Source organism: Ovis aries, chromosome 5 (assembly GCF_016772045.2).
Source record: "Ovis aries strain OAR_USU_Benz2616 breed Rambouillet chromosome 5, ARS-UI_Ramb_v3.0, whole genome shotgun sequence".
In the NCBI taxonomy this organism is placed as follows: domain Eukaryota; kingdom Metazoa; phylum Chordata; class Mammalia; order Artiodactyla; family Bovidae; genus Ovis; species Ovis aries.
The window spans coordinates 54153529-54164319 of NC_056058.1; positions in this window are offsets into that span (position 1 = coordinate 54153529).

Consider the following 10791-nt stretch of genomic DNA (forward strand, 5'->3'; position numbering starts at 1 on the left):
TTAGACAACCTAGAAGAAATGGACAAATTTTTAGAAACGTATAACTTGCTATGACTTAGGAAGAAACATATAATGTAACAACATTAATCACTTATAGCAAAATTGAATGTAGAACTAAAATAAATTTCCCAGCAAACAAAAACCCACTACTGGACAGCTTCATACATAAGTCTTATTAAACATATATTAAAAAAAAAAAAAACAACAAATAACTATCCTTCTCAAAACATTCCCCAAAATTGAAGACGACAAAACACTCCTAAATTTATTCTGCAAGGCTACCATTACTGTGATATCAAAACTAGATAGACTCTACAGAGAAATAAAACTGCAAACCAGTAACTTTGGTAAATATAGATGCAAAAATCCTCAAAAAACTATTAACAAATAGAACTAACAGTGGATGTAATCCAGGAATACAAGGATGGTTCAACACTGATAAATCATCAACATGATACACCATATTAACAAACAGTGGGACAAAAATTGCATGATTTCAATCAATGCCATAAAGTGTATGACAAAATTTAATATCATTCATGATTTAAAAAATCTCTCTTCATAGTAAGCACAAAGGAAACAAATCTCAACATCATAAAGGGCATTTATGACAAATCCCAAGCTAACATCATACCCAGTGGTGAAAATGAAAAGCCTCTCTTCTAAGTTCAAGAATAACATAAGGATGTCCATTCTCACTATGTCTATTTAACACAGTATTGAAAGTCTTCACCACAGAAATCAAATAAGAAAAAAGAAACATTCAAATTGGATAGGAAGATGTAAAGGCATCACTATTTTCAGATGACATACTTTATATATAAAATCCTAAAAGCTCCACCTAAAAACAAACAAATAAATTCAGCAAAGTTGAGAGAGATAAGATTAATATACAGAAATCAGTTACTTTTATATACTCTAATAGTGAACTGCCACAAAAAGAAAGCAAGAAAAAATATTCTTTAAAATTGAATTAAAATAAAATTCAAATAACCTAGGAATAAACTTATCCAAGAAGGTAAAAGTCCTATACTCTAAAAACTAAAACACAATGATGCAAAAAAAAAAAAAAATGCAGGAATGTGCAGATGATACAAAAAAGAGAAAAGATACTCCATACTCTTGGATTGGAAGAGTTAATACTGTTAAAATGGCCATACTACCCAAAGCAATCTATAGATTTAATGCAATAAAATATCAAAATATCCATGATATTTTTCATAGAACTAAAACATATAATCCTAAAACTCATGTTTAACAACAAAAGATCCCCAAATGCCAAACCAACCTCTAGGAAAACTAGAGCTAGAGGAAGCACAGTCTCAGACTTCACACACTATAGCTAAGTATTAATAATTTTAAAAGCATAGTGGCTGTTTAGTTGCTAAGTTGTTTCCGATGCTGCGACCCTGTGGACTGTGGCTTGGCAGGCTCCTAGTCCCTGGGATTTTCCCAACAAGAATACTGGAGTGGGTTGCCATTTCCTTCTCAAGGGATCTTTCTACCCCAGGGACTGAATCTGCATCCCCTGCACTGGCAGACAGATCCTTTACCACTGAACCACCAGGGTACTTGTACAAAAATAGACATAAACTGGGGAGTGGAATAGACAGCCTTGAAGTAAACCCATACACTTATGGTCAATTAATCTCTGGCAAAGGAGGTAAGAACATGCAGTGAAGAAAATATACTCTTTAGGAAGTGATGCTGGGAAAACTGGACAGCTACATGCAAAAAAAATTTAGAACATTTCCTCACACCTGGCATAAAAAGAAATTCAAAATGGAAGACCTAAATATAAGACCTGAACCCATAAAACTCCTTGAAGAAAACATAGAACATGATTTGACATAAAGTATTGCAGTATTTTTCTAAATCTGTCTCAAAGCTAAAGAGATAAAGACAAAAATAAGAAAATGGGGCTTAATGAAATTTAAAAGCTTTTATAAAGCAAAAAAATTATCAATACAATGAAAAGACAATCAATGGAAGGGAGAAAATATTTGCAAATGATATAAGCAATAAAGGCGTACTATCCAAAATATAAAAACAGCTTATACAACTCAATATAAAAAACGACAACAACCCAAATGAAAAAGGGACAGAAGATATATACATTTTTTTGTAAAGAAGGCATACAAATGGCTAAGAGGCAAATGAAAGAATGCTCAACAACAATATCTCCTAACATCAGATAACATAAGGCTAATCAAAAACACCAAACATTGGCAAGGATGTGGAGAAAAGGAACCCTCGTATACTGTTGATGGGAATGTAAATTGGTGCAACAACTATAGAAAACAGAATGGAGGCTTCTAAGAAACTAAAAATATAACTACCATCAGAGAGTGAAAGTGAAGTCGCTCAGTCGTGTCTGACTCTTTGGGACCCCATGAACTGTAGCCTACCATGCCCCTCCATCCATGGGATTTTCCAGGCGTAAGTACTGGAGTGGGTTGCCATTTCCTTCTCCAGAGGATCTTCCTGACCGAGGGATCGAACCTGGATCTCCCTCAGTGTAAGCAGATGCTTTACCATCAGAGCCATCAGGAAAGTCTGTTCAGTTCAGTTCAGTTGCTCAGTTGTGTCTGACTCTTTGCGACCCCATGAAGTGCAGCACTCCAGGCCTCCCTGTCCATCACCAACTCCCAGAGTTCACTCAGACTCACGTCCATCGAGTCAGTGATGCCATCCAGCCATCTCATCCTCTCTCGTCCCCTTCTCCTCCTGCCCCCAGTCCCTCCCAGCATCAGAGTCTTTTCCAATGAGTCAACTCTTCTCATGAGGTGGCCAAAGTACTGGAGTTTCAGCTTTAGCATCATTCCTTAAAAGAAATCTCAGGGCTGATCTCCTTCAGAATGGACTGGTTGGATCTCCTTGCAGTCCAAGGGACACTCAAGAGTCTTCTCCAACACCACAGTTCAAAAGCATCAGTTCTTCGGCGCTCAGCCTTCTTCACAGTCCAACTCTCACACCTATACATGACCACAGGAAAAACCATAGGCTTGACTAGACAGACCTTAGTCAGCAAAGTAATGTCTCTGCTTTTGAATATGCTGTCTAGGTTGGTCATAACTTTTCTTCCAAGGAGTAAGTGTCTTTTAATTTCATGGCTGCAGTTACCATCTGCAGTGATTTTGGAGCCCAAAAAAATAAAGTCTGACACTGTGTCCACAGTTTCCCCATCTATTTCCCATGAAGTGATGGGACCAGATGCCATAATCTTTCTTTTCTGAATGTTGAGCTTTAGGCCAACTTTTTCACTCCACTTTCACTTTCATCAAGAGGCTTTTGAGTTCCTCTTCACTTTCTGGCATTAGGATGGTGTCATCCGCATATCTGAGGTTACTGAGATTTCTCCTGGCAATCTTGATTCCAGCTTGTGTTTCTTCCAGTCCAGCGTTTCTCATGATGTACTCTGCATAGAAGTTAAATAAGCAGGGTGACAATATACAGCCTTGATGTACTCCTTTTCCTATTTGGAAGCAGTCTGTTGTTCCATGTCCAGTTCTAACTGTTCCTTCCTGACCTGCATACAGGTTTCTCAAGAGGCAGGTCAGGTGGCCTGGTATTCCCATCTCTCAGAATTTTCCACAGTTTATTGTGATCCACACAGTCAAAGGCTTTGGCACAATCAATAAAGCAGAAATAGATGTTTTCTGGAACTCTCTTGCTTTTTCCATGATCCAGCGGATGTTGGCAATTCGATCTCTGGTTCCTCTGCTTTTTCTAAAACCAGCTTGAACATCAGGAAGTTCACGGCTCACGTATTGCTGAAGCCTGGCTTGGAGAATTTTGAGGATTACTTTACTAGCATGTGAGATGAGTGCAATTGTGCGGTAGTTTGAGCATTCTTTGGCATTGCCTTTCTTTGGAACTGGAATGAAAACTGACCTTTTCCAGTCCTGTGGCCACTGCTGAGTTTTCCAAATTTGCTGGCATATTGAGTGCAGCACTTTCACAGCCTCATCTTCCAGGATTTAAAGTAGCTCAACTGGAATTCCAGGAAAGTCTGTAAGACCCAGCAATTCCATCCCTGGGTATAAAACCAAAGAAAAAATACATACACTACTTCAAAAAGATACACACACCCCAGTGTTCATAGCCAAGACATCTAAGCCACTTAAGTGTCCATCAACAAACTAATTGATAAAGAATTGGTACATATATATATACAATGTAATATTGCTCAGCCATAAAAAATCATGAAGTGTCACCATTTGCAGCAACATGTATGAACCTAGAGAATATTATGCCTAGTGAAATAAGTCAGACAAGAGAAAGACAAACACTATATGCTATCATTTATATGTGGAATCTAAAAAACAATGCAAATTAATATATATGCAAAATAGAAATGGACTCACAGATACAGAAACCAAACAAGTGGTTATCAAAGGTGAGAAGAACGGGTAGATGGGCAAATTACACTTGTGGGATCCAGAGATATAAACTACTATATATAAAACAGATAAGCAATAAGCATGGGGCTTCCCTAGTATCTCAGTGGTAAAGAATCTGCCTGCCAATGCAGGAGACACAGGTTCAATCCCTGGGTCTGGAAGATTCCCTGGAGAAGGAAATGGCAACCCACTCCAGTATTCTTTCCTGGGAAATCACGTGGACAGAGATATCTGGCAGGCTATGGCCCATGGGATCACTAAAGAGTCAGATAAGACTTAGCAACTAAAAAACAACAACATACACTGCATAACACAGGGAATTACAGCCATTATCTTGCAATAACTTTTAATGGGAGTATAATCTTTAAAAATACTGAATCACAATGTGATACATCTGAAACTAATATTCTCAGTTGACTACACTTGAATTTTTTTAAATGGAAATAAAAAATGTAAGAATTAAAGATTTTAAAATTTAAAAAATAAAAAACTAAAAATAAAAAAAAATGTTATTGTTTTCTAATCAGAAAAACAATACAGCTTTTCCTTAAACAACCTGGAAAATATAAACACAAGAAAGAAGAAAATGGAACTCACCTATTATCCTACTGCCCTGAGAGAAGTTTTGGAAACATTTCATGTAAAAGAGCCTCTTAATGAAGGTGAAATTGGAGAGTGGAAAAAACCAGCTTAAAACTCAACATTCAAAAAACTAAGAACATGGCATCTGGTCCCATCACTTCATGGCAAATAGATGGGAAACTATGGAAATAGTGATAGACTTTATTTTGGGGGGCTCCGAAATCACTGCAGATGGTGACTGCAGCCATGAAATTAAAAGATGGTTGCTCCATGAAAGAAAAGCTATGACCAACCTATACAGCATATTAAAAAGCAGAGACATCACTTTGTCAACCAAGGTCTGTGTAGTCAAAGCTATGGTCTTCCCAGTGGTCATGTATGGATGTGAGAGTTGGACCATAAAGAAGACTGAGCACCAAAGAATTGATGTTTTTGAACTGTGGTGTTGGAGAAGACTCTTGAGAATCCCTTGGACTGCAAGGAGATCAAATAGGTCAATCCTAAAGGAGATCAGTCCTGAATATTCATTAGAAGGACTGATGCTGGCACTGCAGCTCCAATACTTTGGCCTCCTGGTGCGAAGAGCTGACTCACTGGAAAAGACCCTGGTGCTGGGAAAGATTGTGGGCAAAGGGAGCAGCAGTGTGACAGAGGATGAGATGGCTGGATGGCATCATCCTCTCAATGGACATGAGTCTGAGCAAATTCCAAGAGACAGTGAAGAACAGGGAAGCCTGGCATGCTGCAGTCCATGGGGTCACAAAAATCAGACACTACTGAGTGACTGAACAACAGCAAGAAATCGTGCTCTACAGAAGCTAAGAGCTCACAAGCCAGTAAGGCAATAGGTGAGAGGCAATGATCAGGTGTGCTGGGGGTTGTAACCAACCAGAAAGCACAGGCCAGGTCTCAGGACTGAGCCTCCTCATCAGGACACTGATGCTTCCAGGTGAGTGTGACCTGAATGTTGCCAAATCCCCAGGATTTTAGGGGAGACCTGAAAATAAGTTTCATTTAAAGAGGTATATCCTGGTTTTTAAATACTGAAACTGGTTTAAAAGTTTTTCACCATGCAAGCCAAACTAAACAAATCTACAGGCTAGATTCCACCAGGGATTTTATACCTCTTCTATTTACTCTTAATTTCCTACTTTTTTCACTTTACCAGCTGAACATTTCCCCTACATCCTTAAATGTCTAAGTATAAACTTTCATTTTAATGACAATTCAGAATCAAATCATAGGCATATGTCATTATTTATTCTTCTGTATCCCTAATATTTAGACAACATATTGTGTCCTTGTTATTCTTACTAATGCTTTGATGAGTGTTCTTGTAATAAACTTTTATGCTCAACTCTATCTGTATTTATTAACTCCTAGAAGCATTATTACACTCTTCTAACACAGTGACAATTTAAAGGTATATATAGCTAAATTGCTTTCAAAATCATTACACCAATTTTCCCTCCCACTAGCAATATTTGAGAATACCATCTCTATACAGACTTACCATTATTTTGTATTGCTTTCTGGTTTTTAATTTTAGAAATTTAACAGGTGAAACAATGTTATAATAGCATTTTTACTTAAGAGCTTGGGATTAGACTTTAAACTGGGAACATTTTCCTACTTCCTGGAATCAATATATTTTATAATCCAATAATAATTCATAAGGAAAATAATTATCTAGACAAAACATTGGTTCACTAATAATTGCATTGCCAAGAATAGAGTAAAAGTCACCTTGCTAGAATGCTCATATACATTCCATTCTTTTCATTTATTCAGCTTTGGGGACTGATTAAGCCAAGAAACAGCTAAGGAAAACTACTGTGTTTTTGAAGCGTAAATGACAATGCATATTTCAAAGTGTAAATGTCTCTTGCTTTGCAGGGCCAATACATTTCAGCAAAATTGGCTATAAAGTGAATCGTGTTTCCCTACAGACTTTTGATATAAAATCAGCAATATGTTGTTTTAGCAAGGAAAAAATGGCTAACTTGAGTAATAAAAATAGCTTAAGTATAAATAAAGATTACCAGGTTGTGAGATGTTGCATGGATTCATTTATTCATCTGACAGATATTTGAGAGCATCTAAGATGCCAGCATCATGCCAGGGACTGAAGATGCAACAGATAGATACTAAAACAAAATGTCGTATCTTATAGCACTTTCCAAGCTTTGAGATCATGTCTCCCTGGAGGGACTTACAACCTATGGTAAGGGCCAAATGCGGCAGCACTTTATCCCTAGTTCCCAGGACGAGTTGCCTTCCTCCTGTGCTATAATTGTTTATGAGATATAATACAATCAAAATGCAAAGTTGGAGTTTGCAGGCTGATATCACCATGTAGTGTGGGTCACATATTCCTTTCTTAGATGGAGATGCTGATTTCATAATGTACTTTATTAATTTTGTAAATTTTAGTTTTGCTTAAATGAATTTTCTTCAAATGAAGAACACCGTATCTTAGAAGTTATCCCTAATATGAGTCCACATAAATACTTATCCAAGAATTGTTAATGCAAGACATATAGATACTGGGATCTTGACTGTGCTGGTCAAATATGTATAGGCACTGTCTTTATGAAATTTGTATTTTGTTAGGGGATTCAAGCCAAAAAAATGAATAAATAAATAAATTATATATTTTCCTATTAAGCACTATAAAAGAGTGAATGTACTTTATGTAGGATGATTGAGGAAAGCATAGCTGAGACTATTAATTTTTTATCTAAGAGTCTCACATGTGAAGATTGGGGATAATCGTGTTCCAAGCAAAGGCAAGAGTAAGTGCAAAGGCCCTCAGGTACATCTATTTGAAAAATGAAAGAAGACCAGTGTGGCTAGAGTTCAGTAGGAAAGGAGGAGGAAATGCACAGGAAATGTATCAGGAAAAGTACATAGGGCCAGGTCTTTAGGGCCATGTATATCATAGTAGGGGATTTAGATTTATTCCAATTAAAAAACGAACAACCAGAGTAAGAGAAACAACAACCAAATGTCTACACAACAGTCAGATTGTGTTTTGTGTGGGCAGTGCTGGTTTTCCAAGACCAAAATTTCTAACATAGATATATGACAACTAAGTTTCACTACTTGTATCAGAATGAGTATTTTAAAGATAAAAAGACTAACTGTACTCAAGATTCAAAGACAATAGATGCAATGACTATACAAAAGAACCCAAAGGATATGTGAATAAGAAGCATGTGACCACATGAGAAAGACTTCCATCTCTAAGTTTTCTGGAGACAAAGAAGTTCACCCTGCAGGCATGGCTGGGAACCCAGAACATGGGTATTAGAATAGTAAGAGTCTCCATTGCAGGCCATACTTCTAAAGGATATTCTGCTGTAAGCATGGAATTAAAAAGCACCCAACCAGAAGAGGGTGGAATACCAGTGCAACCTTAGAAAAAATACATTTTGATGTGAGATCAGGTGTGGGGACTATTTTCATAATATTCATTCAAGCCCCATGAAGGGTAAGCTTTATTCGATTTGCAGTTTCTGGCATAAATATTTTGAAACAATCTATACAATTCTTCTAATCACAAACTGTATATGGTTTTCTCAAACAATTCATGCATCAGATTTTTTTCCCCTATTGCTACTAAGTCACTTCAGTCGTGTCTGACTCTGTGTGACCCCATAGATGGCAGCCCACCAGGCTCCCCCATCCCTGGGATTCTCGAAGGAAGAACACTGGAGTGGGTTGCCATTTCCTTCTCCAATGCATGAAAGTGAAAAGTGAAAGTGAAGTTGCTCAGTCATGTCCGACTTAGTGACCCCATGGACTGCAGCCTACCAGGCTCCTCCGTCCATGGGATTTTCCAGGCAAGAGTACTGGAGTGGGGTGCCATTATTAAAAACTAACAAAAAACAATTCTTAAGTTAATCATTAATTTTGCTTGGTCTTTTATTTCTTTTCATCTCTAATGTATCTCTAAGGTTGTTGGTATTTGTTTTTATAAATTAATAAGTGCTTGTTTTTTGTTTTAAATCCACTGCTACTCCTTCTTCCAGGTAACAGATTTAATGCTACATTTTATGACAAAAGATGTTACACTTCATCTCAAATGGTGATTGATAAGGTGTATTAGTGGAAAGCTACTGTCCAATCAAATAATAAACTCAGTTAATGTTGGGGCCAGTGAAAAGAAAATGAGCTGTCCCAGAAAATGCAAGGGCTTATATTTACATCCAAAATTGAAGATATCTTCTCATTAAATATTCCTCATCCTAAATCTACATTCTCTTTGTGCTTAGTCGCTCAGCTGTATCCAACTCTTTGCAACCCTGTAGACTGTAGCCCACCAGGCTTCTCTGTCCATGAGATTCTCCAGGCAAGAATACCAGAGTGAGTTGCCATTTCTTCCTCCTGGGGATCTTCCCAACCCAGAGATCGAACCCAAGTCTACAGTTTCTCCTGTATTTCAGGGAGATTCTTTACTCACTGAGCCATTAGGGAAGCTAACATTCTCTGTAGAACCAAGGGCTTTATTATGTAGAGGAAGTAATAGAAAAGCTTAGGACAAAACCTTTTTTAACATCCCCAAGGATAACAACCATACTCCCTCAAAGAAACAAAGACATGAGTCCCAGCCTGGAGGGAAACTGCTCAATTTAATTTCCTGTGGCACTTCCCATGATGTTATGTTTGCTTACACCAAATGGATATGGCCATTTTTAGCTCAGATTTTCAATGGTTTATTTTTTCGTCTCATCTGTGCTCAGATGCACAATTTCATCTGTTCACACCTGCGTAAAAAAACATGTTGGCTGTGTAGAAAACTGTTATTTCTCCTACCACACGGGACTGGAGTACTAAATGCCTAACAGTCCAGTTGCTTCCAAAGAAAGCAAAAGATCCATTAGAATTTAGATTTCCTTTCTGATTGCCTAGTACAAATGAAAACCCCTTTGTTCTGTTTGTGCTAACATTTTTTCTCTGATCCTCTCACCAGAACTTTCATCTCTTATTAAATGAATGACTTCATTGGTCACTTCTCCTAGGACAGATAAAATTCTGCTTCATGATTTAGCTAAATAATTTCTCAAGAGTGGTTTACGGGGAAAAAATATCCAAAATTAAGGAAAAGCTTTCCTGGGTCTTGATGAGAGATGTACAATATTAATAAAATCCATATTCAGCTCCAAAGTGAAGTTCACTTTAGAAAGTTAGCCTTTGATTTTTATCCACAACTATGAAGACAAAAACAACAACAGCTTCTTTGGCTTCAGTTACACAGATGCCCACAAGAAGACCCTATATCTGCCCTGGTGAATTTAACACCTTAAACAATCACAGTGAAGAAATTTGAGTGAAGTGAGTTTCTAAGCTGGAAAAGCATCCCTTCTATCACAAGTACCAGATAATGTACACATACATGTATTCATTCATAAAAACAAATATCTGTCAGGTTCACTGGACAATGGTGAATTTAACAAGACTTGGTCCCTTCTTCTACACATCCACCTTACAGTGAGAAAGTTTGACAATTAGATAATCATACAAATAAATATAAAATAGTGATTGTGATAAGCAACTCATAGGTAAGTTACAGGGTAAACTGAGAATATATAGCAGTGAGATCTAAACTAGACTGCTGTTGGTAGGTGACTTCCAAGTGTAAGTGACATCTGAGCTGAGTAGTGAAAATATTTAAGAGGTAATAGAAAAGATAGGGACTGTTGGAGAATATCAGGGAACATGTGTTTCCTGTGGCAAGGGGCATGATTCTCTGAGAGAAAGCAAAAAGACCGGAATAGAAGGAATAAAGAGAAGGTGGGAAATC